The sequence below is a fragment of the Pseudophryne corroboree genome, chromosome 1 (genome assembly GCF_028390025.1).
Source record: "Pseudophryne corroboree isolate aPseCor3 chromosome 1, aPseCor3.hap2, whole genome shotgun sequence".
NCBI classification, from domain to species: domain Eukaryota; kingdom Metazoa; phylum Chordata; class Amphibia; order Anura; family Myobatrachidae; genus Pseudophryne; species Pseudophryne corroboree.
The window spans coordinates 156,874,929-156,893,835 of NC_086444.1; the positions used below are offsets into that span (position 1 = coordinate 156,874,929).

Genomic DNA, 18,907 nt, shown 5'->3' on the forward strand with positions numbered 1-18,907 from the left:
TGCGATATTGATCGCATATGTTAGTACATATGCGATCAACATCGCTGAGGTAAGCGGCGATGTAGCTTAATAAAGCCTGCCCTCAAAGCGATGCCAGGGGTGTCCTGCGATCAGTGATGGTACGCAGGAGAGGGTTTGAGCAGGCTTCTGTAACCTCCCAGCCCCGGGAGGTGACGTGCAAGGAGTCCCCGTGATCCTCCTTCTCCCCCCTGCATCCAGGAGACAAGACTGTGCTGTGGCTGCGGGAGAGGAGGAGGGAGGGCCGGAGGGAGGTCTTCTATAGGGTATCGCCATCAAAAGATGGCAATACCCCCGGCGCCGTAAACCCGTTGGGGGTGACTTAGTACATATGAAAATGCGGTAAAACCCCCCGAAAACGGGGGTTTTACCGCATTTTCCCTTTAGTACATCCCGCCCTCCGTCTCATCACCTGTGTGTAATTTATATACAAACTGCAAAAGCCGGCGCTCCCTCCTGTTTGTACGCACAACCTGCCTCTTCTCAATCTCCGTACACAGGGGTAGACGGGATCGGGCTGCTCAGTGAGGTTTCCCGCGCATTTGAGCCTGGCTGCTGTGATTAAGGTTGCCGCATCCTTGAGCCTCCGTGCTGCGAGAGAGTCAGTGGAACGCGGGTGCGTCAGTGGCTGTCAGGGGCCGGGTACTGCGCTCACTGGTGGTGGGGGTTACGCTGCAGTCCGGAAAAGGTATATATTAGTACACCCTTCTGCCGCCAGACCCATTCCCCCTGTAATAACACCTTGCTTCGTCAGTATTGTCTGGGCTGGTATCTGACCTGGTTTTGTGTAAATTGTTTGTGTTCTCTGTGGGGATAGGGTGGGAATTAATTTTCAAACAGCAGATTTAACTTAATGGGGATCTGGCATGACTGCCAGCATTTGTATCCAGAGCTGGATAAACAAGGTGCCACTGAGATGGGTGTGCCCAGTGATTTCCATGTGTTGGAGTGCCATTGTCCTGTCGTCGTCCCCCCTGCCCCCACCCCTTCCTTTTCTAACAGTAGGTGCGTGTGGCCCTGACAGCCGATCTCTGCTTGGGCCATACCTGCTTGCCGATTGTGATTTACCTGTCCCGACTGAAATTAAGGGGAAGAACTTCAAATATGGACTGTCCTGCCTAAATCGGGACAGCTGGGGGTCTATTACAAACAACCACAGGGGGGAATTCAGTTATCGCTACACAATCTGCCGTCTAAAGTGACAGGAGATCGCAGGGGTGATATTAAACTGATGCTGGATAGCACTCGAGTCTTACATACCTCCCACCGCTGCAAAAGGGGGTGTGGCTTTGTGGTAATGCCGCGATCACTGGCTGTGCCCCTGTTTTCTGTCACTGAGAGGGCATGGTCAGCACTCTGAGCTGCTGGCATGCTCCCAGTCCCTCTGTCTCTGTGAATAGTTGTGCACAGCGTCTATTCACCGTTGCCCAGAGCAGTGAGTGACAGCCTCCCAACTGCCCCCCCACCACGCGAAACTAAGGCCTGCGGGTGGGACAGTCCCAACAATGCGGGACTGCCCGCGATTATCGGGACAGTTGGGAGTTATGGATAAGGGTTTTGGAATACAGTTATTTGGAAAGGTCGGTACTATAGGTGGAGATCATGAGTTTAAAATGGAGACAGTCAGCATGGGAATGGGTTTTTCCCCAGTGCACTATCTAAAAGAACACTTTTTTGCAGATAAAGGGTGTATTTGGAATACCAGGGTTGAGTTGGCATATAGTGGCGACTCTTAGTAGTGAGAGCCAGAACAGCACAATCCATGGCAGATGTTAATTTGCTTTTGAGGGAAGCACCATTATACTGTAGGGGCCCGTGGTGACTGACGGGCATGTGATGTGTACTGGGGGAACTTTTAAGTCCATGTCTATGCCGTTGGCGATGATACCATTGATAACCTCGATGGTGTAAAACCATCTGGAATGGATCCATCGATGGGTTTACCCATCAATGGTCACCCATGCATTACAGTACAATGAAATGTGGGCCAAACAGAGCCTGGGGGCGTGGCTTCATAGGTGTCAGGGGGTTTGGCTAAGCTCCATGACCTGACACTGTGAGGGATGAAAAAAAATAATAAATTGACGGAACTAAACTATCGATCGTGGGAAACCATCTGGGTGTCGTCCCTCCCTCCCCCCCCCCCCCCCTACACCCCTACGTCCGTCGATGGTAAAAGTATTTGACACCGGTCATAATCCATCGACTATTTAGAGTCATAGATGATCATCCCTACTCAAAGTACAGTAGGTAGAATATTATTGATATTGTTTAACACTAATATATAGTAGTAGTATTATACAGGAAAATAAGAATTTACTTACCGATAATTCTATTTCTCGGAGTCCGTAGTGGATGCTGGGGTTCCTGAAAGGACCATGGGGAATAGCGGCTCCGCAGGAGACAGGGCACAAAAAGTAAAGCTTTAGGATCAGGTGGTGTGCACTGGCTCCTCCCCCTATGACCCTCCTCCAAGCCTCAGTTAGGTACTGTGCCCGGACGAGCGTACACAATAAGGAAGGATTTATGAATCCCGGGTAAGACTCATACCAGCCACACCAATCACACTGTACAACCTGTGATCTGAACCCAGTTAACAGTATGATAACAGCGGAGCCTCTGAAAAGATGGCTCACAACAATAATAACCCGATTTTTGTAACTATGTACAAGTAATGCAGATAATCCGCACTTGGGATGGGCGCCCAGCATCCACTACGGACTCCGAGAAATAGAATTATCGGTAAGTAAATTCTTATTTTCTCTATCGTCCTAGTGGATGCTGGGGTTCCTGAAAGGACCATGGGGATTATACCAAAGCTCCCAAACGGGCGGGAGAGTGCGGATGACTCTGCAGCACCGAATGAGAGAACTCCAGGTCCTCCTTAGCCAGGGTATCAAATTTGTAGGATTTTACAAACGTGTTTGCCCCTGACTAAATAGCCGCTCGGCAAAGTTGTAAAGCCGAGACCCCTCGGGCAGCCGCCCAAGATGAGCCCACCGTCCTTGTGGAATGGGCATTTACATATTTTGGCTGTGGCAGGCCTGCCACAGAATGTGCAAGCTGAATTGTATTACACATCCAACTAGCAAAAGTCTGCTTAAAAGCAAGAGCACCCAGTTTGTTGGGTGCATACAGGATAACAGCAAGTCAGTTTTCCTGACTCCAGCCGTCCTGGAACCTATATTTTCCAGGGCCCTGACCACATCTAGCAACTTGGAGTCCTCCAAGTCCCTAGTAGGCGCAAGACACCACAATAAGCTGGTGCAGGTGAAACACTGACACCACCTTAGGGAGAGAACTGGGGACGAGTCCGCAGCTCTGCCCTGTCCGAATGGACAAACAGATATGGGCTTTTTTTTTTTTTTTTTTGAGAAAAAAACCACCAATTTGACACTCGCCTGCTCCAGGCCAGGTCCAAGAGCATGTTCACTTTTCATGTGAGATGCTTCAAATCCACAGATTTGACTGGTTTTAAACCAATGTGTTTTGAGGAATCCCAGACTACGTTGAGATCCCACAGTGCCACTGGAGGCACAAAAGGGGGTTGTATATGCAATACTCCCTTGACAAACTTCTGGACTTCAGGAACTGAAGCCAATTCTTTCTGGAAGAAAAATTGACAGGGCCGAAATTTGAACCTTAATGGACCCCAATTTGAGGCCCATAGACACTCCTGTTTGCAAGAAATGCAGGATTCGACCGAGTTGAAATTTCTTCGTGGGGCCTTCCTGGCCTCACACCACGCAACATATTTTCGCCACATGTGGTGATAATGTTGTGCGGTCACCTCCTTTCTGGCTTTGACCAGGGTAGGAATGACCTCTTCCTGAATGCCTTTTCCCTTAGGATCCGGCGTTCCACCGCCATGCCGTCAAACGCAGCTGCGGTAAGTCTTGGAACAGACATGGTACTTGCTGAAACAAGTCCCTTCTTAGCGGCAGAGGCCATAAGTCCTCTGTGAGCATCTCTTGAAGTTCCGGGTACCAAGTCCTTCTTGGCCAATCCGGAGCCATGAGTATAGTTCTTACTCCTCTACGTCTTATAATTCTCAGTACCTTAGGTATGAAAAGCAGAGGATGGAACACATACCCGACTGGTACACCCACGGTGTTACCAGAACGTCCACAGCTATTGCCTGAGGGTCTCTTAACCTGGCGCAATACCTGTGCCGTTTTTTGTTCAGACGGGACGCCATCATGTCCACCTTTGGTAATTCCCAACGGTTTACAATTATGTGGAAAACTTCCCCATGAAGTTCCCACTCTGCCGGGTGGAGGTCGTGCCTACTGAGGAAGTCTGCTTCCCAGTTTCCATTCCCGGAATGAAACACTGCTGACAGTGCTATCACATGATTTTCCGCCCAGCGAAAAGTCCTTGCAGTTTTTGCCACTGCCCTCCTTCTTGTGCCGCCCTGTCTATTTACGTGGGCGACTGCCGTGATGTTTTATCCCACTGGATCAATACCGGCTGACCTTGAAGCAGAGGTCTTGCTAAGCTTAGAGCATTATAAATTTACCCTTAGCTATATTTATGTGGAGAAAAATCTCCAGACTTGATCACACTCCCTGGAAATTTTTTCCTTGTGTGACTGCTCCCCAGCCTCTCGGGCTGGCCTCCGTGGTCACCAACATCCAAAACTGAATGCCGAATCTGCGGCCCTCTAGAAGATGAGCACTCTGTAACCACCACAGGAGAGACACCCTTGTCCTTGGATATAGGGTTATCCGCTGATGCATCTGAAGATGCGATCCGGACCATTTGTCCAGCAGATCCCACTGAAAAGTTCTTGCATGAAATCTGCCGACTGGAATTGCTTCGAAGGAAGTCACCATTTTTTTACCATGGCCCTTGTGCAATGATGCACTGATTTTAGGAGGTTCCTGACTAGCTCGGATAACTCCCTGGCTTTCTCTTCCGGGAGAAACACCTTTTTCTGGACTGTGTCCAGAATCATCCCTAAGCACAGGAGACTTGTTGTCGGGATCAGCTGCGATTTTGGAATATTTAGAATCCACCACTGCTGTTGTAACAGTATCCGAGATAGTGCTACTCCGACCTCCAACTGTTCCCTGGACTTTGCCCTTATCAGGAGATCGTCCAAGTAAGGGATAATTAAGACGCCTTTTCTTCGAAGAAGAACCATCATTTCGGCCATTACCTTGGTAAAGACCCGGGGTGCCGTAGACAATCCAAACGGCAGCGTCTGAAACTGATAGTGACAGTTCTGTACCACGAACCTGAGGTACCCTTAGTGATAAGGGCAAATTTGGGACATGGAGGTAAGCATCCCTGATGTCTCGGGACACCAGATAGTCCCCTTCTTCCCGGTTCGTTATCACTGCTCTGAGTGACTACATCTTGATTTGAACCTTTGTAAGTGTTCAAATTTTTTTAGATTTAGAATAGGTCTCACCTAGCCTTCTGGCTTCAGTACCACAATATAGTGTGGAATAATACCCCCTTTTCTTGTTGTAGGAGGGGTAATTTAATTATCACCTGCTGGGAATACAGCTCGTGAATTTTTTCCCATACTGCCTCCTTGTCGGAGGGAGACCTTGGTAAAGCAGACTTCAGGAGCCTGCGCAGGGGAAACGTCTCGACATTCCAAACTGTACCCCTGGGATACTACTTGTAGGATCCAGGGGTCCTGTACGGTCTCAGCGTCATGCTGAGAGCTTGTCAGAAGCGGTGGAACGCTTCTGTTCCTGGGAATGGGCTGCCTGCTGCAGTCTTCTTCCCTTTCCTCTATCCCTGGGCAGATATGACTCTTATAGGGACGAAAGGACTGAAGCTGAAAAGACGGTGTCTTTTTCTGCAGAGATGTGACTTAGGGTAAAAACGGTGGATTTTCCAGCAGTTGCCGTGGCCACCAGGTCCGATGGACCGACCCCAAATAACTCCTCTTCCTTTATACGGCAATACACCTTTGTGCCGTTTGGAATCTGCATCACCTGACCACTGTCGTGTCCATAAACATCTTCTGGCAGATATGGACATCGCACTTACTCTTGATGCCAGAGTGCAAATATCCCTCTGTGCATCTCGCATATATAGAAATACATCCTTTAAATGCTCTATAGTCAATAAAATACTGTCCCTGTCAAGGGTATCAATATTTTTAGTCAGGGAATCCGACCAAGCCACCCCAGCTCTGCACATCCAGGCTGAGGCGATCGCTGGTCGCAGTATAACACCAGTATGTGTGTATATACTTTTTATGATATTTTTCCAGCCTCCTGTCAGCTGGCTCCTTGAGGACGGCCCTATCTATAGACGGTACCGCCACTTGTTCTGATAAGCGTGTGAGCGCCTTATCCACCCTAAGGGGTGTTTCCCAACGCGCCCTAACTTCTGGCGGGAAAGGGTATACCGCCCATATTTTCTATCGGGGGGAACCCACGCATCATCACACACTTCATTTAATTTATCTGATTCAGGAAAAACTACGGTAGTTTTTTCACATCCCACATAATACCCTCTTTTGTGGTACTTGTAGTATCAGAAATATGTAACACCTCCTTCATTGCCCTTAACGTGTGGCCCTAATAAGGAATACGTTTGTTTATTCACCGTCGACACTGGATTCAGTGTCCCTGTCTGTGTCTGTGTCGACCGACTAAAGTAAACGGGCGTTTTAAAACCCCTGACGGTGTTTTTGAGACGTCTGGACCGGTACTAATTGTTTGTCGGCCGTCTCATGTCGTCAACCGACCTTGGCGCGTGTTGACATTATCACGTAATTCCCTAAATAAGCCATCCATTCCGGTGTCGACTCCCTAGAGAGTGACATCACCATTACAGGCAATTGCTCCGCCTCCTCACCAACATCGTCCTCATACATGTCGACACACACGTACCGACACACAGCACACACACAGGGAATGCTCTGATAGAGGACAGGACCTACTAGCCCTTTGGAGAGACAGAGGGAGAGTTTGCCAGCACACACCAAAAACGCTATAATTATATAGGGACAACCTTATATAAGTGTTTTCCCTTATAGCATCTTTTTTATATATTTCTAACGCCAAATTAGTGCCCCCCCTCTCTGTTTTAACCCTGTTTCTGTAGTGCAGTGCAGGGGAGAGCCTGGGAGCCTTCCCTCCAGCCTTTCTGTGAGGGAAAATGGCGCTGTGTGCTGAGGAGATAGGCCCCGCCCCTTTTTCGGCGGCCTCGTCTCCCGCTCTTAACGGATTCTGGCAGGGGTTAAATATCTCCATATAGCCCCCGGAGGCTATATGTGAGGTATTTTTAGCCAAAAAAGGTTTTCATTTGCCTCCCAGGGCGCCCCCCTCCCAGCGCCCTGCACCCTCAGTGACTGCCGTGTGAAGTGTGCTGAGAGGAAAATGGCGCACAGCTGCAGTGCTGTGCGCTACCTTAAGAAGACTGAGGAGTCTTCTGCCGCCGATTCTGGACCTCTTCTCGTTTCAGCATCTGCAAGGGGGCCGGCGGCGAGGCTCCGGTGACCATCCAGGCTGTACCTGTGATCGTCCCTCTGGAGCTAATGTCCAGTAGCCAAGAAGCCAATCCATCCTGCACGCAGGTGAGTTCACTTCTTCTCCCCTAAGTCCCTCGTTGCAGTGATCCTGTTGCCAGCAGGACTCACTGTAAAATAAAAAACCTAAGCTAAACTTTTCTAAGCAGCTCTTTAGGAGAGCCACCTAGATTGCACCCTTCTCGGCCGGGCACAAAAATCTAACTGAGGCTTGGAGGAGGGTCATAGGGGGAGGAGCCAGTGCACACCACCTGATCCTAAAGCTTTACTTTTTGTGCCCTGTCTCCTGCGGAGCCGCTATTCCCCATGGTCCTTTCAGGAACCCCAGCATCCACTAGGACGATAGAGAAATATAAATGTAGTAATACTGCTAGCAGGGATCACTAAATTACAGAAGGGCCTCTTGAGAAGCACAAGCTGGTGTTCCAAACACACCCTCCACAAGGCTGGGAGTTCATAGGCATATTAAACTGCAAGCAATTTTCTGTAGTGTTGTATGGCCGTTTCTCCAGGTAGTCTTCCATGTTAATGTTCAGTCCTACCAGCCATTTAGTTTGATCCTTCTGAGACCATTCTCCACAGTTGATCATTTGGCTTTTGCTTTCTGCAAACTAATCTTTTTGTAATTTAGAAAAAAAAAAAAAAAATGCGTGTTCACCAAACTACTTATTTCTATTTCTCTAACGTCCTAAGTGGATGCTGGGGACTCCGTAAGGACCATGGGGAATAGCGGCTCCGCAGGAGACTGGGCACAAAAGTAAAGCTTTAGAACTACCTGGTGTGCACTGGCTCCTCCCCCTATGACCCCCCTCCAAGCCTCAGTTAGATTTTTGTGCCCGAACGAGAAGGGTGCACACTAGGTGGCTCTCCTGAGCTGCTTAGTGAAAAGTTTAGTTTTAGGTTTTTTATGTTCAGTGAGACCTGCTGGCAACAGGCTCACTGCATCGAGGGACTAAGGGGAGAAGAAGCGAACTCACCTGCGTGCAGAGTGGATTGGGCTTCTTAGGCTACTGGACATTAGCTCCAGAGGGACCGATCACAGGCCCAGCCATGGATAGGTCCCAGAGCCGCGCCGCCGGCCCCCTTACAGAGCCAGAAGACAGAAGAGGTCCGGAAAATCGGCGGCAGAAGACGTCCTGTCTTCAACAAGGTAGCGCACAGCACTGCAGCTGTGCGCCATTGCTCTCAGCACACTTCACACTCCGGTCACTGAGGGTGCAGGGCGCTGGGGGGGGGCGCCCTGAGACGCAATAAAAACACCTTGGATGGCAAAAAAATGCATCACATATAGCTCCTGGGCTATATGGATGAATTTAACCCCTGCCAGAATACACAGAAAAACGGGAGATAAGGCCGCCGAGAAGGGGGCAGAGCCTATCTCCTCAGCACACTGGCGCCATTTTCCCTCACAGCTCCGTTGGAGGGAAGCTCCCTGGCTCTCCCCTGCAGTCACTACACTACAGAAAGGGTTAAAAAAGAGAGGGGGGCACTAATTACGCGCAGTATTAAAAATACAGCAGCTATAAGGGGAAAAACACTTATATAAGGTTATCCCTGTATATATATAGCGCTCTGGTGTGTGCTGGCAAACTCTCCCTCTGTCTCCCCAAAGGGCTAGTGGGGTCCTGTCCTCTATCAGAGCATTTCCTGTGTGTGTGCTGTGTGTCGGTACGTTTGTGTCGACATGTATGAGGAGAAAAATGATGTGGAGACGGAGCAGATTGCCTGTAATAGTGATGTCACCCCCTAGGGGGTCGACACCTGAGTGGATGAACTGTTGGAAGGCATTACGTAACAGTGTCAGCTCTGTATAAAAGACAGTGGTTGACATGAGACAGCCGGCTACTCAGCTTGTGCCTGTCCAGACGTCTCATAGGCCGTCAGGGGCTCTAAAGCGCCCGTTACCTCAGATGGCAGATATAGACGCCGACACGGATACTGACTCCAGTGTCGACGGTGAAGAGACAAATGTGACTTCCAGTAGGGCCACACGTTACATGATTGAGGAAATAAAAAATGTTTTACACATTTCTGATAATACGAGTACCACCAAAAGGATATAATGCCAATAACATTTTAGAAATGATCAGTTGTTATCGGGGGAAACCCACGCATCATCACACACCTCATTTAATTTCTCAGATTCAGGAAAACTACAGGTAGTTTTTCCTCACCGAACATAATACCCCTTTTCCCGCCAGAGGTTAGGGTGCGTTGGGAAACACCCCCTAGGGTGGATAAAGCGCTCACACGCTTGTAAGAACAAGGGCTCTACCCTCTCCTGAGATGGCCGCCCTTAAGGATCCTGCTGATAGAAAGCAGGAGGGTATCCTAAAATGTATTTACACACATACTGGTGTTATACTGCGACCAGCAATCGCCTCAGCCTGGATGTGCAGTGCTGGGTTGGCGTGGTCGGATTCCCTGACTAAAAATATTGATACCCTAGATAGGGACAGTATATTATTGCCTATAGAGCATTTAAAAGATGCATTTCTATATATGCGTGATGCACAGCGGAATATTTGCCGACTGGCATCAAGTCTAAGTGCGTTGTCCATTTCTGCCAGTAGAGGGTTATGGACACGACAGTGGTCAGGTGATGCGGATTCCAAACGGCATTTGGAAGTATTGCCTTATTAAGGGGAGGAGTTATTTGGGGTCGGTCTTTCAGACCTGGTGGCCACGGCAACAGCTGGGAAATCCACGTTTGTACCCCAGGTCGCCTCAACATAAGAAGACGCCGTATTATCAGGCGCAGTCTTTTCGTGGGCAAGCGGGCAAAAGGTTCCTCATTTCTGCCCCGTGACAGAGGGAGAGGAAAAAGGCTGCAGAAATCAGCCAGTTCCCAGGAACAGAAACCCTCTCCCGCCTCTGCCAAGCCCTCAGTATGACGCTGGGGCTTTACAAGCAGAATCAGGCACGGTGGGGGCCCGTCTCAATGAATTTCAGCGCGCGGTGGGCTCACTCGCAAGTAGACCCTTGGATCCTTCAGGTGATATCTCAGGGGTACAAATTGGAATTCGAGACGTCTCCCCCTCGCCGTTTCCTAAAGTCGGCTTTAACGATGTCTCCTTCTGACAGGGAGGCAGTTTTGGAAGCCATTCACAAGCTGTATTCCCAGCAGGTGATAATCAAGGTACCCCTCCTGCAACAGGGAACGGGGTATTATTCCACACTGTTGTGGTACCGAAGCCGGGCGGCTCGGTGAGACCGATTCTAAATCTAAAATCTTGAACACTTACATACGGAGGTTCAATTTCAAGATTGAGTCACTCAGAGCAGTGATTGCGAACCTGGAAGAAGGGGACTACATGATGTCTCAGGACATCAAGGATGCTTACCTTCATGTCCCAATTTACCCTTCTCACCAAGGGTACCTCAGGTTTATGGTACAGAACTGTCACTATCAGTTTCAGACGCTGCCGTATGGATGGTCCACGGCACCCCGGGTCTTTACCAAGGTAATGGCCGAAATGATGATACTCCTTCGAAGGAAGGGAATTTTAGTTATCCCTTACTTGGACGATTCCCTGATAAGGGTAAGATCCAGGGAACAGTTGGAGGTTGGTGTAGCACTATCTCAGGTAGTGTTGCGGCAGCACGATTGGATTCTCAATATTCCAAAATCGCAGCTGATTCCGACGACTCGTCTTCTGTTCTTAGGGATGATCCTGGACACAGTCCAGAAAAAGGTGTTTCTCCCGGAGGAGAAAGTCAGGGAGTTATCCGAGCTAGTCGGGAACCTCCTATAACCGAGCCAAGTCTCAGTACATCAATGAAATGGTTCTGGGGAAAATGGTGGCTTCCTACGAAGCAATCCCATTCGGCAGATTCCACGCAAGAACTTTCCAGTGGGACCTGCTGGACAAATGGTCCGGGTCGCATCTTCAGATGCATCAGCGGATAACCCTGTCACCAAGCACAAGGGTGTCTCTCCTGTGGTGGTTGCAGAGTGCTCATCTTCTAGAGGGCCGCACATTTAGGACTGGGTCCTGGTGACCACGGATGCCAGCCTGCGAGGCTGGGGAGCAGTCACACAGGGAAGGAATTTCCAGAGCTTATGGTCAAGCCTGGAGACATCACTTCACATAAATATCCTGAAGCTAAGGGCCATTTACAATGCTCTAAGCTCAGCAAGACCTCTGCTTCAAGGTCACCCGGAGTTGATCCATTCGGACAACATCACGGCAGTCACCCACGTAAACAGAAAGGTTGACACAAGAAGCAGGAGGGCAATGGCAGAAGCTGCAAGGATTCTTCGCTGGGCGGAAAATCATGTGATAGCACGGTCAGCAGTATTCATTCCGGGAGTGGACAACTGGGAAGCAGACTTCCTCAGCAGACACGACCTCCACCCGGGAGAGTGGGGACTTCACCCAGAAGTCTTCCACATGTTTATAAAACTCGACAAGTATTGCGCCAGGTCAAGGGACCCTCAGGCAATAGCTGTAGACGCTCTGGTAACACAGTGGGTGTACCAGTCAGTGTATGTGTTCCCTCCTCTGCCTCTCATACCCAAGGTACTGAGAATTATAAGATGGAGAGGAGTAAGCACTATATTCGTGGCTCCGGATTGGCCAAGAAGGACTTGGTAACCGGAACTTCAAGAGATGCTCACGGAGGATCCGTGGCCTCTACCTCTAAGAAGGGACCTGCTCCAGCAAGGACCCTGTCTGTTCCAAGACTTACCGCGGCTGCATTTGACGGCATGGCGGTTGAACGCCGGATCCTGAAGGAGAAAGGCATTCCGAATGAAGTCATTCCTATCCTGATCAAAGCCAGGAAGGATATAACCGCAAAACATTATCACCGCATTTGGCGAAAATATGTTGCGTGGTGCGAGGCCAGTAAGGCCCCGACGGAGAAATTTTCAACTAGGTCGATTCCTACATTTCCTGCAAACAGGAATGTCTATGGGCCTGAAATCGGGGTCCATTAAGGTTCAAATTTCGGCCCTGTCAATTTTCTTCCAAAAAGAACTAGCTTCAGTCCCTGAAGTTCAGACGTTTGTGAAAGGGGTACTGTATATACAGCCTCCTTTTGTGCCTCCAGTGGCACCTTGGGATCTAAATGTAGTTTTTGGGTTCCAAAAGTCACATTGGTTTGAACCACTTAAATATGTGGAGTTAAAATATCTCACATGGAAAGTGGTCATGCTGTTGGCCCTGGCCTGGGCCAGGTGCGTGTCAGAATTGGCGGCTTTATCCTGTAAAAGCCCTCATCTGATTTTCCATTCGGACAGGGCGGAATTGAGGACTTGTCCTCAGTTTCTCCCTAAGGTGGTTTTCAGCGTTTCACCTGAATCAACCTATTGTGGTGCCTGCGGCTACTAGGGACTTGGAGGACTCCAAGTTGCTAGACGTTGTCAGAGCCCTGGAAATATAGTTTTCCAGGACGGCTGGAGTCAGAAAATCTGACTCGTTGTTTATTCTGTATGCACCCAACAAGCTGGGTGCTCCTGCTTCTAAGCAGACTATTGCTCGTTGGATTTGTAGTACAATTCAGCTTGCACATTCTGTGGCAGGCCTGCCACAGCCAAAATCTGTAAAAGCCCATTCCACAAGGAAGGTGGGCTCATCTTGGGCGGCTGCCCGAGGGGTCTCGGCTTTACAACTTTGCCGAGCAGCTACTTGGTCAGGAGCAAATACGTTTGTAAAATTCTACAAATTTGATACCCTGGCTGAGGAGGACCTGGAGTTCTCTCATTTGGTGCTGCAGAGTCATCCGCACTCTCCCGCCCGTTTGGGAGCTTTGGTATAATCCCCATGGTCCTTACGGAGTCCCCAGCATCCACTTAGGACGTTAGAGAAAATAAGAATTTACTTACCGATAATTCTATTTCTCGTAGTCCGTAGTGGATGCTGGGCGCCCATCCCAAGTGGGGATTGTCTGCAATACTGGTACATAGTTATTGTTACCAAAAAAAATCGGGTTATTGCTGTAGTGAGCCATCTTTTCTAGAGGCTCCTCTGTTATCATGCTTTTAACTGGGTTTAGATCACAAGTTATATGGTGTGATTGGTGTGGCTGGTATGAGTCTTACCCGGGATTCAAAATCCTTCCTTATTGTGTACGCTCGTCCGGGCACAGTATCCTAACTGAGGCTTGGAGGGGGGTCATAGGGGGAGGAGCCAGTGCACACCAGGTAGTTCTAAAGCTTTACTTTTGTGCCCAGTCTCCTGCGGAGCCGCTATTCCCCATGGTCCTTACGGAGTCCCCAGCATCCACTACGGACTACGAGAAATAGAATTATCGGTAAGTAAATTCTTATTTTTTAGTGCTAACACAAGTGCTGCTGTGTAGCCTTTTACTATTTGCTGTATTGTTTTTATTTTTTATTTCTCTGACGTCCTAGTGGATGCTGGGTACTCCGTAAGGACCATGGGGTATAGACGGGCTCCGCAGGAGACTGGGCACTCTTAAAAGAAAGATTAGGTACTATATCTGGTGTGCACTGGCTCCTCCCTCTATACCCCTCCTCCAGACCTCAGTTAGTATCTGTGCCCGGCCAGAGCTGGATGCACCCTAGGGGCTCTCCTGAGCTTCCTAGAAAAGAAAGTATTTGTTAGGTTTTTTATTTTCAGTGAGATCTGCTGGCAACACTCACTGCTACGTGGGACTGAGGGGAGAGAAGCGAACCTACCTGCTTGCAGCTAGCTTGGGCTTCTAAGGCTACTGGACACCATTAGCTCCAGAGGGATCGAACATAGGCTCGGTCGTCCGGTCCCGAGGCTGCTCCGCCGTCTCCCTTGCAGAGCCAGAAGAACGAAGAGAAGTTGAAAATCGGCGGCTGAAGACTCCGGTCTTCATTAAGGTAGCGCACAGCACTGCAGCTGTGCGCCATTGCTCCCTTAGCACACCACACACTCCGGTCACTGATGGGTGCAGGGCGCTGGGGGGGGGCGCCCTGGGCAGCAATTAGATTACCTTATTTGGCGAAAAGCACATAATACAGTCTGATAAACTGTATATGTGCATTAACCCCCGCCATTAAAGTACATAAAAGGACAGAAGCCCGCCGCTGAGGGGGCCGGGCCTTCTTCCTCAGCACACCGGCGCCATTTTCTCTTCACAGCTCAGCTGGAAGGAAGCTCCCCAGGCTCTCCCCTGCAGTATCCTGGTACACAAAGGGTAAAAAAGAGAGGGGGGGGCACATAAATTTAGGCGCAAAACTGTGTATATAAGCTGCTATAGGGGAAAAATCACTCAGTATAGTGTACATCCCTGTATTATATAGCGCTGTGGTGTGTGCTTGCATACTCTCTCTCTATCTCTCCAAAGGGCCTGGTGGGGGAACTGTCTTCAAATAGAGCATCCCCTGTGTGTGTGGTGTCGGTACGCGTGTGTCGACATGTCTGAGGTAAAAGGCTCCTCTAAGGAGGTGATAGAGCGGATAAGTGTGTGGGAGGGTGTCTCCGTCAACAACGCCGACACCTGTCTGGATATGTGTAAGTGCTGAGGTAAAATTATTGCACAAAAGGTTAGGGAACAGAAAGGAAATCTACCCTGGTCTGTCCCTATGTCACAGAGTCCTTCAGAGTCTCTCTATGCTCACTATCCAAAATAACAAAGTATCGACACAGAGTTTAACTCCACTGTCGACTACGATAATGCAAAGTTACAGCCAAGAGGGCTAAAAGATATTCAATATATGATTATTGGAATAAAAGATGATTTGCATATCACTGATGACTCATCTGTCCCTGACACGAGAGTACACATGTTAAGGGGAAGAATGCTGAGGTAAATTTCCCTCCTCTCATGAGGAAAAAGAGCGGGAATCTCCAGACAAGAGACGGCAGCTTCCCACAAGAGAATTCTCAGGCTGTATCCTTTCCCCACTAGGGCCAGGATGTGTTGAGAATCTTCCCCTTGGGTGTCCTGTTTGCACTAGCTATTCTCAGGGATCCTGCAGATAGTGTGCACATTCTAGTATACTACCCAGACCGGCGATTGTGTCGGCATGAGTTTATAGCGCTGTGGCAGCGTGGACAGGTACCTTATCAGCAGAGATTGAGACCCTAGTATGCATATACATATTTTAAGATGGTGTCTTAAGTGATAGATATATAATTATAAAGCATGCCCAAAGGGACATTAGTATACTGGGTCCTAGAGACAAAAGCTATGTCGATTTCTGCTTGACGTGTCCTGTAGAATATACATTACACAGATGATGCCGACTTAAGAGGCATATGGAAGGCTGAGGATTGTGTGGAGAAAGGTTCTCGGGCCTGGTCTCCACAGCAATAGCTGGTAATTCTGATATTTTGCCTTATATTCCTGCACAGCCTAGGAAAGCACGACATTATTAAATGCAGCTTTTCGAATAAAGAAACAAGAAAGTCTGAGGTGCGTCCTTTCTTGTCAGAGCCGGGGGCAGAGGAAAGAAGCTGTACAACACAGCTAGTCCCCAGGAACAGAAGTCCTCCCCGGCCTCTACAAAAATCCACCGCATGTCGCTGGGGCTCCACAGGCGGAGCTAGGCCCGGTGGGGACACGCCTTCGTAAGTTCAGCCACAAGTGGGTTCACTCCCTGTTAGATCCCTGGGCAATAGAAATTGTATCGCAGGGATACAGGCTGGACTGTGAGAAGATGCCCCCTCACCGAGGACCCGGCGGGCTTCCCCCCAAGAGAGGGAGCCAGTGTTAACTACAATTCGTAAATTGTATGTTCAACAGGTGGTGGTCAAGGGTCCCCTCCTTCAACAAGAGGGTGTTATTATTCGACCATGTTATAATCCCGAAACCAGACGGTTCGGTTAGACCCATATTGAATTAAAATCCCTGAACATATACCTGAAAAGGTTCAGGTTCAAGGTGGAATCGCTAAGAGCGGTCATTGCAAGCCTGAAATGAATCTGGACATAAGGGATTGTCATTACCAATTTCACCAAGGTAATGGCGGATATGATGGTGCTCCTGAGGATGCAAGGTGTCACTATTATCACATACTTGGATGATCTCCTCATAAAAGCGAGATCAAGAGAGCAGTTGCTGGACAGCGTATCACCTTCTCTGGAAGTGAAACGGCAACACGACTGGATTCTATATATTCCGAAGTCGCAGTTGGTTCCTACAGCTCATCTGCCTCGCCTAGGCATGATCCTAGACACAGACCAGAAGAGGGTTTATCTCCCGATAGAGAGAGCTCAGGAGCTCATGACACTGGTCAGGAATCTATTGAAAACCAAAACAGGTGTCAGTGCATCACTGCACTCGAGTCCTGGGAAGGATGATGGCATCATACGAGGCCATCCCCTTCGGCTGGTTCCATGCAAGGACAATGGAACTTACTGGACAAGTGGTCCGGATCACATCTTCAGATGCATCGGTTAATCACCCTATCCCCCAGGGCCAGGGTGTCTCTCCTGTGGTGGCTGCGGAGTGCTCACCTTCTCAAGGGCCGCAGATTCGGCATTCAGGACTGGGTCCTGGTGACCACGGTTGCAAGCCTCCGAGGGTGGGGGGCAGTTACACAGGGAAGAAAATTCCAAGGTTTGTGGTCAAGCCAACAGACTTGCCTTCACATCAATATCCTGGAACTAAGGGCCATATACAACGCCCTAAGTCAAGCGGAGTTCCTGCTTCGCGACCAACCGGTTCTGATCCAGTCAGACCGCAGGGGCTCATGTAAACCGCCAGGGCGGCACAAGGAGCAGGGTGGCGAGGGTAGAAGCCACCAGAATTCTTCGCTGGGCGGAGAATCAAGTAAGCGCACTGTCAGCAGTGTTCATTCCGGGAGTGGACACTACCTCCACCCGGGAAAGTGGTGACTTCATCAGGAAGTCTTCACGCAGTTTTGCAAATTGATGGAAACTGCCTCAGGTGGACTACATGGCGTCCCACCTCAATAAAAAGATAAAAAAGGTTTTATGCTGGGTCAAGGGACTCTCAGGCGATAGCTGTGGTCGCACTAGTAACACCGTGGGTGTTCCAGTCGGTCTATATATTCCCTCCCCTTCCTCTCAGACCCAAGGGCTGAGAATTGTAATAAACGGAGGAGTGTGAACAATATTCTTTGCTCCGGATTGGCCATGAAGGACTCGGTACCCGGAACTGCAAGAAATGCTCTGAGGACCCATGGCCTCTGCCTCTCAGTCAGGACATGTCGCAACAGGGACCCTGTCTAATCCAAGACTTATCGCGGCTGCGTTGGACGGCATGGCGGTTGAATGCCGGATCCTAGCGGAAAAGGGCATTCCGGATGCAGTTATTCCTACAAACAATAAATAATCACCTGCGCTCCTTACTTAAAATCAGGCTGCGGAAATCAGACGTGACTTACACCAATCACCAAAATACAATAAAAACACAAATGAGATTTCTGCGCACTGATCGAGGGTACAAGGCACTTAAAAATCAATGAAATAAATACCCCTTCCAGGTATTGACGTTTAAAATAAATCTGGTGAACAAAAGAGTCTCAATAAAGTCAATTGTCAAAAAATACTGTGGTTAGTCTTTGTATTGATCTCTCTTAATGATAGTAGATCAGACCAAAAATTAGAAATAATGTCCCAATAAGATGATTTTTCCAACAAAGTCAGACATAAAGTCTTTTATCTGGTTTCGTTCTTGGTCCTCCAATCATCTAAAAACTTGAACGTGATAAAACTTGAATTCAGTCAGCCCCACCGTTATTCAATTCTTTGTCTCTGTCCTCAAGCAATGGTACATGAAAGACAAATGACGGGGGATCATAGTGCAGACTTATAAAAAGTTTATTTAAACACGTATACAATTAAAAAGACTTAGCATGCGTACCCTCAGTGACCTTCGGTGGAAGGCACAATTTTAGGCGTATAGGGGTAATAAAGAAGCTTCCCCTATTAAGCTTTACCTTCACCGAGTCCTGGGCCGCAGGAAACACCACAGCAAGATTTTTTTCACTGTATATGGCGAAAATAGGTTGCTTGGTGTGTGGCCGGGAAGGCCCTACAGAGGAATTCCAGGGGGGTCGATTCCTGCACTTCCTACAGTCAGGAGTGACTATGGGCCTAAAATTAGGATCCATAAAGGCCAAGATTTCGGCCCTATCCCTTTTTCTCTCAAAAGAACTGGCTTCACTGTCTGAAGTTCGGACGTTGTTACAGGGGTGCTGCATATTCAGCCCCTTTTGTGCCTCCAGTGGCACCTTGGGATCTTAACGTGTGTTGGATTCCTAAAATCCCACTGGTTTGAGCCACTTAAGACCGTGGAGCTAAAATATCTCGCGTGGAAAGTGGTCATGCTTTTGGCCTTAGCTTGGACTAGGCGTGTGTCAGAATTGGCGGCTTTGTCATGTAAAAGCCCATATCTGATCTTCCATATGGAAAGGGCAGAATGGAGGACTCGTCCCCAATTTCTCCCTAAGGTGGTATCATCGTTTCATTTGAACCAACCTAT

The 18,907-nt window shown here is 48.9% G+C and overlaps 1 protein-coding gene across 1 annotated transcript in view; it reads left to right on the plus strand.

Annotated features, from left to right (window-relative positions):
• The first annotated feature begins 452 nt into the window (after positions 1–452).
• Positions 453–18,907, plus strand: part of LOC135058152 (E3 ubiquitin/ISG15 ligase TRIM25-like) — a 48,119-nt gene continuing 29,664 nt past the window's right edge. The window contains exon 1 of the mRNA XM_063963735.1: positions 453–706. The gene's annotated coding sequence lies outside the window, so the exon portion shown is untranslated. The remainder of the gene's footprint in view (positions 707–18,907) is intronic.